The sequence below is a fragment of the Tupaia chinensis genome, unplaced genomic scaffold (genome assembly GCF_000334495.1).
Source record: "Tupaia chinensis unplaced genomic scaffold, TupChi_1.0 Scaffold000140_1, whole genome shotgun sequence".
NCBI classification, from domain to species: Eukaryota; Metazoa; Chordata; class Mammalia; order Scandentia; family Tupaiidae; genus Tupaia; species Tupaia belangeri.
The window spans coordinates 5,179,953-5,198,446 of NW_006159610.1; the positions used below are offsets into that span (position 1 = coordinate 5,179,953).

General features: G+C 38.8%; 1 protein-coding gene across 1 annotated transcript in view; it reads right to left on the bottom strand.

Moving 5' to 3' along the window:
• The window catches only part of DGKI (diacylglycerol kinase iota), a 316,603-nt gene that overhangs the window by 53,054 nt on the left and 245,055 nt on the right, over window positions 1-18,494 (bottom strand). The window lies entirely within an intron of this gene.

Here is an 18,494-nt window from a genome sequence, read left to right on the forward strand (position 1 = left end):
AGAGAAGAGAGGAGAGGAGAGGAGAGGAGAGGAGAGGAGAGGAGAAGAGGGGTTAAGGAAAAGGAGGGGAGGGGAGAGGAGAGAAAGGAAAGATCATAGATATTCAGTATTGGATAATACCCATGATGTTACCTAGTACCCAAGGTAAAGCTTTCAGAGAAAATACCAGGGATGTAAATAAGCACTGGACTGAATGTCTGTAAGTAAACAGAGATCTAGCTACCTGGACAATAAAAAAATGAGACACCAGTAAAAAACCTGGCATGCACCTTTATCACTATTGTTTATTGTTTCTACTCTTCATGGGAGTTCACGTTTGAGTGAGTAATAAGCTCTCCCTATGTTGACCTATGTCTCTAACCCTGTCAGAATTAGGAAGAAGACAGGAGAGCAACCATTGAGGTCCCTCAGAACTTTTATAAACCTTTTTGTGTGTTCACTTCTAACTGTGGCACTAAAATATTGAATGAAGCATCATACCAAACATAAAATAATTTTCCCTTCTCATTTCATTAATAGCGGAGATACTTTGAGCAGTACAGACACAACCTTGTAGAAGACTTCACTTCCAGGGATCAGCAGCTGGCTTAACGGCTATGTCGCTGGACTCCTATGTAGTCGACTGTGGTTCAAGTCCTGGATCTGGTGGCTTAAACTCACACCCGGTGCATGTGCGTGCATGCGTGTGTGTGTGCCCAAGATCCCGAAAGGAGAGTGGAGGAGAAGAGATTGCAGCGTGACCATCCCCCTAGCGGGTAATTTCTCGCTTTCTGTTTCTCTGAGTCTCTCTGTCTTTTGGGCAAACAGTTCATACGGAGGCTAAGGCTGCTGGGTCCCACGTGGACAGCTGTGCAGTTTGAGGTCCAGACTCAGTAGCTTGAAAATCACATCAGGCACATGCTTGTGCATTCCCAGTATCCCAAGAGGAGAGTGAAAGGAGAAGGAACTGCACTGTGGCCATTCTCTCTCTCTCTCTCTCTCTCTCTCTCTCTCGCTCTCTCCCTAGTGAGCCCACTCATCTCAAAGTAAAACCTTAAAAAAGGAAGAGACACAAGTGGTTGAAATAAATGAGTGGCTCTTTGGAATGTTTCACACTATCTTAGTTTATCTACTATTAGTAATAAATATACAAGTGTAATAGAGAGAAAGTCTTGGACCTCCACTAGTGACAAAGTGCCAGATCATTTCAGTCTTCCAAGCTCTTCAAAGTAGACTTTTGCATGTGAAAATTAGAGGGTCCACAATTTGCTGGAGAGAAAACTGGAATCTGGGCGAGTGATAAGGGAGCAGGGAGCAGGAACTTGCCACAGTCAGTGTCATGGCTACGTTGGAAACACTTCTTGGCTTCTCCAAGTGGTTCTGATTTACTCACTCCCTTGGAATTCCCCTCTTTTGTAATGTCTACATCCCAGTCATCCCCATCAGGTTTTAAGCCCTTGGAAAAATAGGACTGTATCTTGTTTTAAACAAGTGGACCCTTGATTCATGAAAATGTGTTGAACTCAATAAATTTCAGCACTGTCGCACTGGGTATCCAGACTCAGACTCATCCTGGTACTCCTCAAAACATCATATTACCTACAAATGACCTTCAGGACAAATGTGCCTGCTCATAGGCCAATGATAAGAAAAAGGACTAGGAGTTTAGCCCAAGGCCCCAGACTGGTTATAGCATGGGCATTCTGAGTCCTAGAATCTCCACGGCACCTAGAAATACTATAAGGTTTTGAATGGAAGATGAAATGGGGTTAAAAGTGAATCTAAAGAGAAACATATATTTGAAATGAGAACTAATTTCTTTAACTAAAGCATAATCAAGAGGCACCAACAAGGAAACTTTTCACTCCTGCTGCTTTCTGAAGAGAAGTAAGTAAAAAACGATTCTTGGATTGTTTGCAATTAATTTCTCACAGAGTTATAGGAACAAAGAAAGATCTATGTCAATGGACAACCAAATGTCTCAGGTACAGAGCTTGTGAAGCAGGGTCTTTGCTGCCTTTCTGCAAACCAAAGCACTAATATTAAAACTGAAAACTTCCAGATGGCTCTGTCAAACGTCTCAAGGGTATGCATTCTGCAGTATGTCCAGGCAGTGGGGAAGAACTATCGATTTCAGAGTGTTTTGGAAGGATTAGTCATGTTGAGTTTCTGTACTGAATGTCTCCTACATGCCTGGATTTGTGGAATTTTAAGACATATGGAGTATTTCAATCCTCACTCAGTATTTCACCTCTCACTGAAATGAGTCAGTAAATTACACTACGGAGACATGCACATCATCCATTATTGTTGGAAATGGGCATACAAATGTTTTGCAGAACTTAGCTCAGGAGAAAAGAAATAGTCTGAAATCAGCAACGTAAGTAGTTAGTTTAAAAACAAAGAGGTTGAACCCCAGGAACAGATAATCTTCCTCAGACTAACAACTGAAGCACATGGGAAAGATCATTGATTATTCCTCCCATTATACCTGAAAGCCTTGTGATTTCTGTCCCTGTTTATTTTCCCTCATAATGCGCTTTTTTTTGGAGCTAGCATTTACCTTCACAATGCAAAGGACAAAGGACGACCACCATTCAAATAATTCTACTGCTCTCCTAATCCCTGGCCCTTTATTATGATCTATAGAATCTTTGTATTTGTTTTGGTATTTTTTTACATTTTCATTTCATTCCAATTCAGCAAAATAAAAAAAAAGAAGAAGAAAAGCAACAAAAATGTAAGGTTTACATTTTAAAATCTTTCTCTTAATAATTATTATTCAGGTTTTAGTCTTTCAATTTATGTTGCTTCTATTTATTACCTGTGACCGTATTAAATACCAGGCCTTGTGCTAAGTGATGGAGACACAAAGAACAAGTTAAAAACAAACAAACAAAAAAAAAAAAACTGTCAAAATCTGATGAAGACAAAAGGTATATAAGCAAATGATTATAATTAGTGAAATACTATGCTCAAAAAATATATAAAAAGGTAATAGACAAGAGAGAGATAAATTATGTTATTAAAAAAAAGTGAAAAAGACTTCAAAAAGCAAGCACTGTGGCCAGCAATGACACAAGAGTAACACAATGCTCTGAAAGGCTAAACCCCAACCCCGGAAAAGCCCACACTCAGAGACTTCCCTGAACATGCCACGTGTGTGTGCCCATAATACAGCGCAGAAACTGAAGCTTAATCTTGGCATCAAGACCTTGTTGGGGTGCTGCCTATGTCTGTCTGTTTCTCTCATTCATGGAAGAAATAAATATTTTTTTTTAAAAAAGAGGCAAGTATCATCTAAGCTGGATTTTGAAGAATAAACAGGAGCTTACTAGATAAATAAGCAAGGAGAAGAATTCCAGGCAGAAACAATAGGCACATATAGAGGAATAAAGAAATGAAACTCCGTAGTAACTCAGTGTGCTAAAATGTAAAAGAGTAATAAAAGGACCAGAGAAGAGGCAAAAGTCATTTCATACAGGGACTGTGAGGTGATTCTGAAGTACTTGTGATTTACTCCTGAGCAACTGGAGCAAGCTTCTGAAATAGAATTTGCGCTTTTGAACAAGCAACATGTGAAGAGTGTACCATAAAGGAGCAAAAAGACAAGCTAAAGATAATTACTGCAAAATATCCATGTCAATAATGCAGTACACGGATTTCTCTTCTCTAATTCTTTTTGAAACACATGGGAAGTAATAGTTAAGATGAGAAACAGTAAAGGAAATAAGCTCTGTAACTAAACTAGGTGCATCAAAATGTAAACCATCATACATGAAGAACAGCTAGCAAATATAGGGAAGCTTGCACAATGTTTCAGACCAACAAGAGAGTATCCATCTTAGTCGGCTGAACAGACACGTGCTGTCTATTACACCAGTGCAAAACCTACAGTATAAAGCCCTTTACTGTGAACCAAATGTCCTGCTAGTCAAAGGTTGTATCAGCGCCCAAAAGAGTGCTACTAAAGCAAAGCTTGAAGACAACAGGCTCAAAACCAAACTTCCAGCAACATACCACCCCTATAACCCCAATTATCCACCCCAAACTAGAAGCTTCAGAGAGAACTCGCCCAATGTAATTACTAGAAGCAATAATCTAAAAGAAACCAGCATAACTTGTATGCAAAAATATCACAAGAAGAAAATAAAACTTTGGGTGGGACACCTTTAAAGGATAATGGCACAAGGCAAGTAAAAACTGCAAATGAATCTCCAAAAAGGTTTGAAATTTAAAAATGCAAAGAAGGTAGAAATAAGCAAGGAGAGGATATAGAACATCTGTGAAACATAAATATAAAAAAAAAAAAAAAACAAGAAATAGTTACAAGACTTCAGGATGCAAAAAAGAACAAGGGGTTGAACTAGTAGATTATAGAGATAATTTGAGGGCTTTGTCCACTGTGTCACCACCTCCCTGGGAAAAGAAGATTAACTGAAGGCAAATAATAATTAAAAACATATTAATAAATAATAAAGAATTGATAAAAGATTTTTTCTTTTTTTAATCACTTATTCATTTATTTTTACATCGTCACACAAACATTTACTTTACATATCAAAAAATTTTTGTTCATATCCCATAGTTCTTGATAGATAATAAACAACTTTCAAAATTTCAAAAAACTAAATTTTAAAAATAATGTTCAAAATATTTGTTATAATTTTGTTTGTGACTCTATAACAACAGAGACAATATGGTTTTAAATATTTTTGAGAAAATATTTACTTGTCAACTAATCAAACTGTTAAAAAGCAAATGCCCAGCACGCTAGTCACACATAAACCTTCTCAATTGAGCTTTGCCTACCAAGTATTCTGTGATATATCATGTTAGCAAAGATCAGTCTCTTTTTCTTCCTTCAAAGTCTTCCTCAAGATAATCCTCTGGTTGTGGCTGTTCTTTTGCAATCTCTACTGATTACAATGCTGGGCTGGAAAAGTCCAGGTTATTTTATAGTACGAATTCTTTCACATAACCTCTCTAATCCTCTCTGCCAGGCAATACTGTTCATGGTGCCAGGCCATCTTTCCAAGAGCTTCTGTTGGCTTACTTGAGATCTAACCTAGTTCCATAGTTCTATAGTTTGATCTTCAGATGTGACATTCCAGTCAAAGGCCTGTTCAATAATGAATATTTCCAACTTCTGATTCAAGGCATCAAGTACAATTAAACCTATGCAAATAACCATTCCACCACAAAATAAGAATACTCCCAAATATTTTCCAATTCCAGAGGGGTCAAGAAGGGAGAAAAGTTTGTTTCCATTTAAAGAAACACACAAACAAGAAGAAAAAAACATTTTAACAAATTGCTGAACCTATCAACAGCTCAAAAGAAAGTAAAATCCTTAAAGTGGGAAAACAAAGCATAGTAAAGAAAAAGACAGTAATGTTTTACTCAAAAGTCATAAAATTCTATTTCACCAGTTCACTCATGCAATTAATCTCTCTTCTGTTGAATTTGCAGCATTATTGTGGTCCAATCTTTCCTGGAAGTTTTTTGTCCCTAGCTTTAAATTGGTAATTTTCTTGGTTGCTTTTTGTTCTCTTAGTACTGTATGTGTGACTTTAGTTTTCCTGGTAAAGCACTCCTTTAAAGACTTGAAGTGCTGACCTGGTGTTGGTAAATTTTTTCAGGTTTTGTTTATCTGAGAATGTTTTATCCTTTCTTCCCAGATGAAGGATAATCTTGTTAAGTATAGTGTTCTTGGTTGAAACTGTTTTTCACTTAACACTTTGAATATATTTTCCCATTCTTTCCTGGATTGCATTGTTTCTGATGAGAGGTCTGATGTCAGCCTGATGGGATAACCTTTATAAGTAACCTGACATTTCCCTCTTGCCAATTTTAGTACCTTGTCTTTGTGGATTTTGCCAATCTGGTTATGATGTGTCTTGGAGAAGATCTTCTTGGGTTGATTCTATCTAAGGTCCTTTGTATTTCTTGGCTTTGGATATTTGAATACCTCTCTAATTTGGAAAGTTTTCTTCCAAGATTTCATGGAATAGATTATCAATGCCCTTATCAGTTTCTTCACCTTCTAGGATACCAATTATCTAGGTGTTTAGGTACTTAATCATATCTAGCATTTCTCATACAGTATTCTCATTTTTTTTCTGATTATTTTCTCAGTTTTTTTGGTTGGTTTTCCAAGGTCAGAGGTTTTGTCTTCAACATTCAAGATCCAATCTACTACATGGACTAAACTGCCTTTCTTTTTTTTTTTTTTTTTTTTTTTTTTTTGGGGGGGTTTTTTTTTTAGGGCGGTTGCGTTTTGCCGAAGAGGTTTCTGCTATAGGGCATGTGCGTTTGCCAGAAAGAGAGAGACAGAAAGACAGAAAGAGAGAAATCACCCTCCAGAGGAGATGGCCATGCCACAATCTCTTCTCCTCCATTCTCCTCTTGGGATCTTGGGCATGCACGCACATGCGTCTGGCTTGAGTTTACGCCACCAGGTCCAGGGAGCCCAGTGACATAGCCATTACGCTAACTGCTGGCCCTAACTACAAATGGAATAGTATTCAGCAATGTAAAAAGAAGGAGACCCTATCATTTGCAACAACACTCAAGAACATTAAGTGAAATAAGCCAGTCATAAAAAGACCACATGATCTCACTTGTATGTAAAACCTAAAAAAGTTGATCTCATAGAACCAGAGAATAGAACAGAGGCTGTCAGAGGTTAGGAAGGTTGGAAAGTGGAAAAATGTTGATAAAAAGACAAAATTACAGCAAGCTAGGAGGGATACGTTCAAGAGATCTATTGTAAAACATGGCAACTATAGTTAATTACAACTTTTTAAAAAAATGTTAAGACAGTGAATGTTAAGCATTCTTACCACAGAAATGATGACTGTTAAAATATTCTTATTTTAAAATTTTATTTATTTTTAAATTATCAAATAAAATTATATGCTATACATATGCATATATAGATAGATAGATAGATAGATACACACACACACACACACACACACACACATTCATTTTTAAATGTATTCAAGTATGTGTTTTGTGGAAATTCTTTTGCTTTTTTTTCAGTTTGAATTACTGTTCTTTGAGTCTTCATTTAAATATTTGTTGGTCAAAATTCCCTTTCCAATGCTAGCCCTGCTTAGTAGAAAATCTATATTCATTTGTCTTCCTCCCCCTCCTCCTTTTCTTCTTCTTCGCTCTTCTTCTTTTCTTCTCTTTTTTTTCTTTTCTCCTCCTCCTTCTTTTTGTTTTAATAGAATCTTGCTCTGTCATAATTTTCCTGCCTCAGCTCCCAAGCAGCTGGGACTAAGGACACACCATCTTGCACAGCCTTAAAGGAGGTCGTAGAATCTCACCTAGACCTCATATATGGCCTCAGCCTACTGAGTAGCAGCATCTACCAGTGTGTGCTGCTGGGCTGAGTTTTGCCGCCTTTTAAATGAAGACAATGCTTTTTAAACTGAGGTACTCATGGAAACTTGAAAATAAGGGAACCTCTAGGAAAAAAAAGAAAACTATTTTAGATGGAGCATTATGTAATTTAACTGGTTAGAATTAAAATATTATTTTCATATTGAAACCAGCACAGCCTAATTATAAATCCCAAAGCAAAAGTCACTTGAATTCTTAAAGCAACACACTTCAAAAACAACAGAAGAAAACCTCTGTTTGAGGCAGTTAGCTTCAGGCAAAGTCTCCAGGTCCCCAAGGGAGTGAGTTTGTTCTCTGAAACAGTAATATTTCCATGAAAAAGTCTGACTATATTAAATTAGCCAACTAAATAGAGCTATAATATCTTAGGGTAAATCATCTTACTAATCTTATAGACAGATCTCAAGAATCTGAGGGAATGAGACATAAGGGACACACTGGATAGTAGCTACTACATTGGACACCGCTGTAGCTAGAGTCTATTCTCACTAAGACACAAAGAATCTTTAAGAAACTCAAAGACAGTTCTTTAGATTGCTTTCCATCAGCAAATTTCCCAAACATGCCTAGTTTTCTACCAGCAAAATAGTAATAAATGAGAGAAGTGTTGTATTGGTAAAGACAAAGGGTCTTTAAAAATACTGCACTCTCTGTAATGCTTTATTACTGTTAGTCAACAATCCTGAAGCTGAAATGATGGTTATCATGACTACTGAAGCCTTCACAATCTGGGTTCTATATACATGCATTACTTGGTAAGTTTTCTCAAAATGCTCTAAACTTACTAATTCACCCTAATACAACACCTTAAACAAAAAATAATACTAACCTAACTCTGCTTTTTTCCTTAAGTCTTTATACAATGTTTTCTTTTTCTTTATATCTGATGACTTTAATTCAATAGCACCATGGCTTTCCCGTTTGGCCTTTTCTCAGAATGTCGACATTATTTCCTTCCTTGGAGATAGATAGGATGTAAATAGATTACCCCTTTTAGTGTCTTTCCTGAAAACAGAGGATAGACTAGATAAATATATTGGAGTATTATCTACATCGATTATACGGTTTGGGTAATATTGGATTGTTGGGAAATTCATGACATATTTTAGCATAGAATACGACATGATTTTCCCAATGACCAAATTGTTTGTCTCCTAAGGAATTTGGTCCCTAATACAAGGACATTGAGAGGTAGTGAGTCCTTTAAAAGGAAGACTCACCTTCAATGTAGTGGGGAACCTTGCAGAACAAGATTGGCATGTGAGTCAGTAGACTGAGAGAGGAAGATCTGCCTTCAATAGTACTGGGAATTATCCAATCAACTGAGAGCCTGGGAGGGACAGAGAAAGTGGAAAAGTCTGTTTCCTATCTCTCTCTCCAAATGATTGATGACCTGCCTACTTCTCTTGGCCATGTTTTAATACAGCACCAGAAGCTGATCAGATGCCAGCCAACTGCCCTCAGGCTTCCCAGCTACCAGAATTATGAGCCAAATAAACCTCTCTTTATTATAAATTACCCAGACTCATGTATTTCTGTTCAGCCACATCACAACAGACTAGTACAATGGGCCTATTAACTTTTGGAGAGATTATTTCACAAATGAATGCTTATCTCCCTTCCTAGTATCCCTAAGACATAGTAATTCTACTTAGCACTTCTAAACCATCACCTGGAGAGGGGGGAGACAGCCAAAGGATGAGGCCACCACACAGAGATGAACTTGAAGTAAACATATACGACAAAGTGGAGTCTGAATTAGACATTTATATTCTGAAAATCTTGACAGTAGAATTTTTCTGAGACAACAGATGGTAGGTGTAGCAAGAGCATCGTGAGATATGTTTTCCAACTCACAGACCTGACTAGAGGAGTCAAAGTCCCTTCTTTTTCTTCTTACCATCACAGAACTATAGTAGGAAACAAAGGAGGATTGCTAGAGTGAGCAAGAAGCTATGCTACTTCACACTCTGCCTGGGATATTACATAAAACTCTTCCTTAATTATAAAGTCCTCATTGGAGATCACACACAGAAAGCCACTCTCACTATGGATTTTTGAATTAGTTTTTAATTATTATTGTCAGAGTGTACTGTGCTCATTGGAGAGAGGAGGAGAGAGAGAAAGCACCACCTGGCAGGCACGGTCATGACCCAACCTCTTCTCCATTTCTCCATCCTGTGGAAATTGTGGCCAGGTTTGTGAAGGTCTGGGATTTGAACAATGATCAGTCATGAGAGATCTGATTCCCTTAACCACCAACCCACAGGGCCAGCTCACATGCATGTAATTTTAATTTTGTTTTTTGTATCTGAGCTTCCTCTTTATCACCCAAGTTTGTAGATGGAGACCACACAAAAATACCACTGTTTATAAGCAAGAGGTGATCATCCATCCTACTTAGAAAAAGAAAATCTGGATACATATCCAGTTTTATGTAAACCCTGAATGTTCTTCCCTTCTCTCTTCTATCATTTTTCTTTTATTTCATTTCCCCTCTCCTGATCACAGTCCTGAGAATTTGTGGTGTTTCTCTCAACTCTCTTTCCCACACTTTGGTGCAGCTGAGTCTTGTTTTGTTGAGATAGACTCCCAGCACATGCTTGCTTTCTTCTATAGTGAATGTGCAGGAACACCTGGGCATGCTCAAAATTCCCCAAGTTTGCTTTGCTCCCTGCTTGAGCCATTCTGCTGATTCTCTGTTAAACGCCTAAGAAATCCCAAATGAAAACTGATTTTCCCATTGGACACCCTTTCTAGGCACATTTCAAGAGACTGCCCCACTGCTATGGAAATACCACCTTTATTTTTCTTCTGTTTTTCCCTGAAGTGGTGATGTTAAATTAATTCAGTTTATGTTCTGAAGCCGTCGATGGACAAGAATCTCCATTAAATCAAGTAAGCCACAGGATGATTTAATGTGCTTAGAAAACATGGCCATAGATTGTGATTGCTGGACAATAGCTTTCCTCCCTTTGGTTTCTCTCTAATGTGTGCTGCCTATCCCTGGAGAACTGGTATACCGTACCCATGACATCATTTTGAGGCCTTGAGGTAGGAAACAGCAAGATCATGGACCTCAGCAACATCTTCATTGCCATCACTCTAGCCTCAAAGCATCTCTAATTAGGTGAAACAGAACCAGAAAGCCCTGAGCACTGAGACTCTCCATCAACTATATAATCCTCTCTTTGTTTGCTTTAGCTCCTTCTAATTATGGATATTTCTCTTAAGACAATGAACAAAGCACATACAGTAAACGAGAGCAGGCGAGAATGAGAGAGAGAGAGAGATGAAAGTTACAGCAACTGCACAAAGTGGCATTGAAATGAGGCAAACACATTCTCTATTCAAGTGGTCACAAACCCATTCAGGGAATGCCAAACAGACTCAAAGGTAACATTCACCACCAACAGAGGGGAGGGCGACAGAAGGAGAGAACCGAAAGAAGGAGACAGGGATGGGCATTTGTGTGGAGGTAAGGAAGTAAATCCCAGAATGCAGATAATAAAGGCTGCTTGGTGAGTTTTTCATTTGATGTAAATTTCCACTAATTCCCTTCATCCTCCTATTTCCCTAGTCTTTAAGACTCTCCTACCCAAATACATACCCTTACAATACCCAACTAAGCTGTGTTTAAAAGATTTTTAAAAAGATTCCTGTATTTAATTGTATTTGGCTTTTAGAAAACAGTACTGTTTTCCCATTAACTAGCACAATTTAGTTTTTCCTGTATAGGCACCTTAATCAGTTTTCTGAGGCCCCAAAAAACCCCTTTGAGCTTGACATTTTACTGCCATCTACTGTTCAAAACTAAGAACTGCAAAAGAATGAGGAAAAAAGACATCTAACCATGGGCAAAGTGGGCAGTGAATGCAGGGGAAAATAGATTAAAAAAAAAAAGGAGTCGGAAAATAAACATTTCACAAGTTCTGATTTCCACATTACTACTGTTTTATCATTTTGAAGATAAGATTTTTAAAATTTCTTAAACACAGCCCATCCTTCTACAAATAAAGGATGTGAGGCCTAACTTCAGAAACCTGTCTTTGCAATAGGTTTGCCAGGCCACTGTCTCAAAATGGAATAAAGAGGAAAAAAAGAAAAAAAAATGGAATAAAGGGATGGAAAATGTATGTTATTCTAAAATCCAACCAGGGGAGACAAATCGAAAGAGAGCCAGGAGCGGAAACCTTCTCCTAAGAACCAAGCCCCTGGCTTTATCCGAGAGACTCTGGGTTCTCTGACCAATAGCTTCTGCTGAGACGTGATCCATCTGGATCTTGTGAATGTGAGCTTTTTCTACAGCAAAGTTGAAAACTGAAGCTCAGGACTGTGAAGGCAAATCGTGAAGGTGCCATGTTTACTGTTACAACACATGAAGCTTACAGGGAAGGCCATCTTCCTCATCTCATGATTCAAGACATGAAGTATCTACCTTGTGGGTCCACAGTAATTGAGTAAGGGTTCACCACCAGCTAATTATTTTTGTGACATTCAAATAAGGACTTCTGAGACCAGCTTTAGAAAATGGCAAAAAAGAAGGCCAGCCCATGGTACAGAAGTTAAGTGCTATACATATGAAGTCAGAAACCACGTGGCCGACCACAGTTTTAATTCTAGTCCCAGTGGCTTGAAAAACATGCTGGGCACATGGACGTGCATGTCCCAAGTCCCTGACAGGATGGAGAAATGGAGAGGAGCCTGCAGTGTGATCATGCTCCACAGAGAGGGGTTCTCTCTTTCCCCATCTCTGTCTTCATTTTCTCTTTAGTGACTGCATGTGCTCCTGACAATTAAAATAATAATAATAATAATAAAAGAAAAGAAAGAAAGTAGAAGAAAAAACAATAGGTGGAGCTGGAGAATGCTTTGGCACTTCTGCTGAAGATCAAGATAACGTATCCCAGAGATGTTTCTACCAACAGCTCCCACACACTACTCAGGGAGTGTTTGTGTTCGGGACATTAGGGTAGGAAAGAAAGTCTTAAAAATGTCTGTCTCCTCCAAACTCTCTGGACAGGTGCGTTTCTCAATGATATATCTAAACAAACTCAAAGAGCAGAGCTCTGTGAGAAAATGATAGAACAAATCAAATAAATCAAAGCACTACTGAGACCAGCAAATGAAAGCAGGCTCCAGAGCTTCTCTCTTCGAGAATAATTCAATTAATTTGTATTTGCAAATCAAGCACTCCTAGGTGCTTAACTCCATCCCAGAAGTTGAGAGATACTTATTCATTCCCACTTCCCAGGAGATCTCAGGGAGTTATGGAGTGAGGCTGACATCGAGCAGAGCCCTGGAAAAGACTGCAGACAAGGTGAGTTGCTGTTCTTATGCATGATTCAGAAAAAGGAGGAAAAGAGGAAAATGTGGCCTCCATCTCTCTGAATTCCAAACAAGTATCTTCTTCTCCAGGCTGTAGAGATATCTCTTGTTCTGGTCTCCACTATGACTGTCAGAATTAAAAACAAATACTTAGCTCCAGTCCTGACCGCCACTCTTCATGAAGTGACAATTTATGGGACAGAAAAGTTGCTTCCCTCATATCCTCCAGTTGTCAAAACCTGCTCTGATTGCCCCGTGACATGGTGGAAATCCTGGCGTACCTGGTCTTTATGGGGTGGGGATTCTGAGGAGGGATGAGGATGACCTCACAGCTCACTGAATTTTGGATATTTGTCCCCTTTTCAGAAATGAACGAAAAAGCACCATTGGGGCCTCAGAAACTTGTCTACTTTACAATGGAATGGGCTTTTTCTCAGTATGCTCTATGGGGTTATTATTAATCATACTGACTGAATATTAGCCCCCAAGCTGAGAAGAGTTGGACCCCAAAGGAGAAAATGCCGTTGTTTTGCAGATTTCTCACCCCTTGCAGCAAGGCCAGCTTGTTTGGCTTGGGTGCCATCCTATGTACCCTCTCTCCATACCCATTTACCAAACTGATGACATTTCAATGTCAAACTGTCACCACTAGGCCCTTAAGGAAGGTCCAGTGACTGGATTAGGGAAGAGGACCAAGGGTACAAAAATGGATGGTCCCCAAGGAACACGGGCTGTTTAAACAAGTCCTGACATCCAACACAGACAACGCACACCAGCCGTCTTTCTGTCAGCTCACCCAGACTCTACCTCCTTGGGACACCAAGACATGAAGTCATCACTTTCCCTTCTTAGATGATGCTGCAGTGGTCTTGTCACAAAAGGCTCTGTCACCTCCTACCAGCTCTCCTTAATGCCCTAAGGTGGAATATGTTATTGAAAGAATTCTTTTTTCAAAAAAAAAGGGGGGGGGGATGTTTTAAAGGAGATTGATCATTCCCTGAATGGCCCTTTCTGTCACTCCTAGCCCGTTCGGTAACTAAAGAAAGGCAGCTTTTCCACCCGCACTGCCACTGTTCTCTCTTGCTTTGCTTTGTCTCCTATTTTTTAGAAATCCCTAGGAAGTTCTGGGGTTTGGTTCATATAAGAATTTTTGATAGTTTATGGTTTCTCAGGTGCCAAATCATCTTCCTTCCATTCAAAGAACATCCAAAATCTCTTCCATGACTAAACTGCACTGGAAGAATCAAAATTATCCAGCGACATAACAGGGGAAACATCTCCCCACATAGGCTTCTTGATTCAGTTCGTCCTGCCACCCTACCCTACCACAGGGCTCATCACCATACTGATAACTTTGTATATACACCATATTTATCTTTTAATTTTTCACTTGGGAAATACCGACATTCTCTGAGTCAGGGATTCAAGTACATCTTTATTATTTTAATAAGTGTATTCCCTGGATCAAACACATCAAGTTAAAATTTGAAACATGTAAATGGATCCCATACCCTAACAAATATATTTAGCATTTTATTATATTATCTTGTTGGGAGAGTTATGATGTATTTTCTCTGTTTTTCTATAGAAAAATGCATCGTGACTTTCTTGACAACCTAATACCACCTTGTTACCATTGCTACGTGATGAACACTGGGTTTCCTAGAGCAATAAGAGACATAAACCTACTCTGGTTTGATAGGGCCTTTCCTCTAATACTCATGTCTTCATCCAAGGAGTCTGTCTTATTGAATGCCTTTTCTTCTGGGGATGGTGCAAAGTGCTATAAACAGAGTGATCACAATACAGTTTGGCCATTCCAAAGAATTCACATGTCTAAGAGAATGATTTGATCAATTTTCCCTCACCTTCCCAATATTCCTGACCTGTGACTAGTTAAGGTCAGCAGCTTTTACCAATGAAAACAAAGAAAGCTAGTTATCCGTACTAACACCTCATGTTATAATCATTGGCAAAACCTGGAACTCATGGAAATAGAAAATCAGAAATTCCTATCATCATTTTAAATGAAATGAATGTTTCATATTAAAACACTTCACTCTGTTTTCACCCTATTATTTTTTCACCCCATTATTTTTTTTTTCAGTGTTGGTCAAAATAAGATCTGGTGCATAAAGAATTCTGTGTTGGCTCTTATGCTAGCTGAATTTGTTTGGTTTTTGACTTTTGTCACATGGGAATGCAACTCCATGTCCCCCAAGTGACTGAGCTACCTTCATGTGCATAACTGTGTGAGGAACAATTACAGAAAAAGCAGAGCAAAATCTCTTGTAAATATTTTGCACACATATAGAAACAGAGTAGTTGTATGTTCTTGACTAAATAGAGACGATACCAACTTGAGGTAAAGCAGGGAGAAAAAAATGAAAGGAAGATACATGTAATCTACCCTGCATTTTTCCAGCTGGAGGGATTGTCCAGAGCAAGTAAGATTTACACCAAAGGTAAGTGAGGACAAGACCCAACTATCTTGGTGAAACAGATGCCAGAAACTATCTCAGTCCTGAGAGCACTGATTTCATTTCTAAGATATATTTCAGCAAAACCTGAATCCTACTAAGAAGATTAATTTGCTCCCTCTTATCTGATTGTGATGTCCAAAGGATATTTCCAAAACCAAAATCATGACCCAAAAGTCAACCTGCCTGCTAGGAATCTGGAGCTTTGACAATAAGTACAATTACCCTTTTCATTAGGGTCAGGCCATAACCTAATGTTCCCAGCGGAAATTGCGTAAAGGGTAGAGTGGAGGATCAGAGGGGAATGAAGCTATTTTCTTATGCTCAGATCAGAACATTTCAATTTTCACAAGGGGGCAGGTTTTAGTCCTTCCTTCTTGATACCATTATTCAAAATTATAGACACACTAAAAAAAAAAAAAAAAAGAAAGCCCGTTTTTCAGTTTTAAATATTAAGTATTTTGAATATACACAAATAATTTCTCAGTGGTCCATTTTCGTTAAGCACACAACAGGAAGAGTGATGGCAGATCACCACTCAGTGTTTTCAGTTACTTGAGGGGCATTTCTGGCTATATAGTGAGAAAAAAGAGCTACATACCTGCTCATGCATAAAGGTTGAAGAAAATATGCACAGAATCCCTAAAAGGTCAATTTGTTTTCTTTTAAGCTAATATTTTCACTAACTTTTAAAAATTATTTTCATATAAAAATGAAAACGTAGAATCTAAAGGAAGCAGGAAATCCTACTTCCTCGTATTTCCAGAACACTTTGTATATAGCCATCGTAACACTTATCTTTGGGAAACTACGATACATGGTTTACATAACATTTAACCATTCAATATAAGCTCTTTGAGAGAAATCATTCTTTCTTATTTAGGTTTTTATTTTGTTTTGATTTTTGTGTGAGATGAGGTCCTACTATGTTGGCCAGACTGGTCTTGAACTCATTATCCTGCCTCAGCCTCAGAGTAACAGGTGCTCCAGGCTCACTCTACCATGCCTGACATTTCTTTCATTTTATCAATACATATTCAATGCCTAGCTACAGGCACAGAAGGTATCCAGTACTGATTTGCCCAATAAAGGATTGACTCAATGGTTCAACCTGTTTCTCAGAATTCAAATGAAATCATAAATCATACCTCACACATTGTAGCTCAATCTTCGATAACATTATCTCTTATTTGAGACAAATGTCCTGCCAATCACAAAAATCCATTAGCCCTATGCAGTTGGCTGGGTGACAGATACCTGCGTGGACAGAGGCATCTGGGTTGAAAGTTTGTGCCCGGTTAGGCTATTCCACTGTCAGTCCAGGGACAAGGTACTCTACGTTTACTTGTGTGATGATACTTTGTCTTAGTTCCTTCAGGCCTAAGACTAAGGGATACAGAGAAGGAGTGCGTTTCAGGTTGGCCCCATGGCCTGGTGGTTAAGGGAGTTGGGTCCCACATGGCCAACCACACATTTCAAATCCTGACCCTAGCAACTTGAAAAGCACACCATATATATGCGCACGCATGCCAAAGATCCTGACAGGACAGAGAAACAGAGAAAAGGAACTGCAATGTGAACATACACCACAGAGAGTGCTTTCTTCCTCTCTGTCTCTCTGCCTTTTTCTGATGATTACATAAACTCTCTGGAAATTAAAATTTAAGAAAAGAAAGCAGTCAGTTAGGGGTTTCTTAGGAACTGCAAAACTAAGAACTGAAAAAAGGTTATTCTGATTCATAAACTAAAGCAATATCTTCCAGGTACCTTACCTGCCTGCTTTTAACCCATCTGACTCAGAGGCGAGGCTGTCCTTTTCTCAAAGATAACTAGAGAAGATTGTGTCAGACTTTCATTCAGTACCTTTTCTCTTATCTCATAGATGCTAAAGTTGGCAAGTTCTTCCTTTTAATTCAGATTCTGTCTGCTAACATTTAAGTTAGTTCCCTCCTTATTAATCTTCTGCCAAAATGAAATATAGTCTTGTAGCTAATAGTAGTGGTACAATTATGATAAGAGAAAACTTGTTTTCAGAATCATGTTATCTTACATAGAACTATTTAGATACTGAAAACATGTTTTTATTTTTGTTTTTGCTTCTAACCTAAAGACTAATTTGTTAGAACCAGTAGATGGCATAATGGCTACATTGTTGAATTATGACATAGTTGACCATGGTTCAACTCCCGAACCTGGAAACTTAAAACTCTTGCCAGGCACGTGTGCCTAAGATCCCGGGATGACAGTGGAGGAGAAAAGATTGTGGTGTGCATCCTCTAGGGGGTAATATTTGTTTTCTGACTCTCTCTCTCTCCAGCGAGCACACACCCTAGAGCAAAAATCTGTCTTTAAAAAAAATCATAATGTGAGTTCTGGACCTGGCAACTTGAAAGATATGCCAGGCATGTGTGTGTGCATACCCAAAATTCTGAAAGGAGAATGGAGGAGAAGGGATTGTTGTGTGTCTATCTTCTCTGGGAGGTGCTTTCTCTCTCTCTCTCTCTCTCTCTCTCTCTCTCTCTGGTGAGTGCATGCACCTAGCAAATTCAATAAAAAATTATAATGTTTCTAAGTGGAAACATTTAAGTTTTTATTGAGAGAGACAAGTAACCTCAACAGTTTCTCATGCTACATTTTCTCTCACAAGCTTTCTGAGCCAGTGAGGGCCATGACAAGTACACGCATGCATCCCCACTGTGCACAGACCCACCTGGGAACTTAACTCTGATCTTCCATTTGGCTTCTAGCAGTATGGAGCACTGAGCTCCCACTGCACAACATGGCAGGGGACTGGAAACATGTAACATAAACACAATGAGAGGTCTCTAGTTCATCCTGTTTGTTCACTCCCTCTCATTCTCCCTGAAGAAAGGGAGCTTGATAAATCTAAGAAATCAAAGTTGAAAACTGTTAGAAAAGCCAGAGGATACCTAAGGAGGTTGGGTCAGCTCCAATTTGGAGGGGAAAAGGTCACTTTGTGCAGAAGTAGACTGAGTGCCATAGAAGAAGAATGAACATGAAAAGCATTCTAGTTGTATTCCTGTTTCCTATACCTTGTTTTGTTTGTTTTTGTTTTTGAAAGAGAGCCTTTTGCTATAGGGTGCGTGCACTTACTGGAGACACAGAGACAGAAAGCAAGAAATCACCCCTCAAGGGGGATGGCCACACCACAATCCCCTCTCCATTCTTCTCTTGGGTTTTGGGACACAAAGGCACATTCACCAGTGTCAGTTTCAAACCACTGGGTCCAGAACTCGCACCATGGTCAGCCACATGGGATTCTAGTGACCTAAC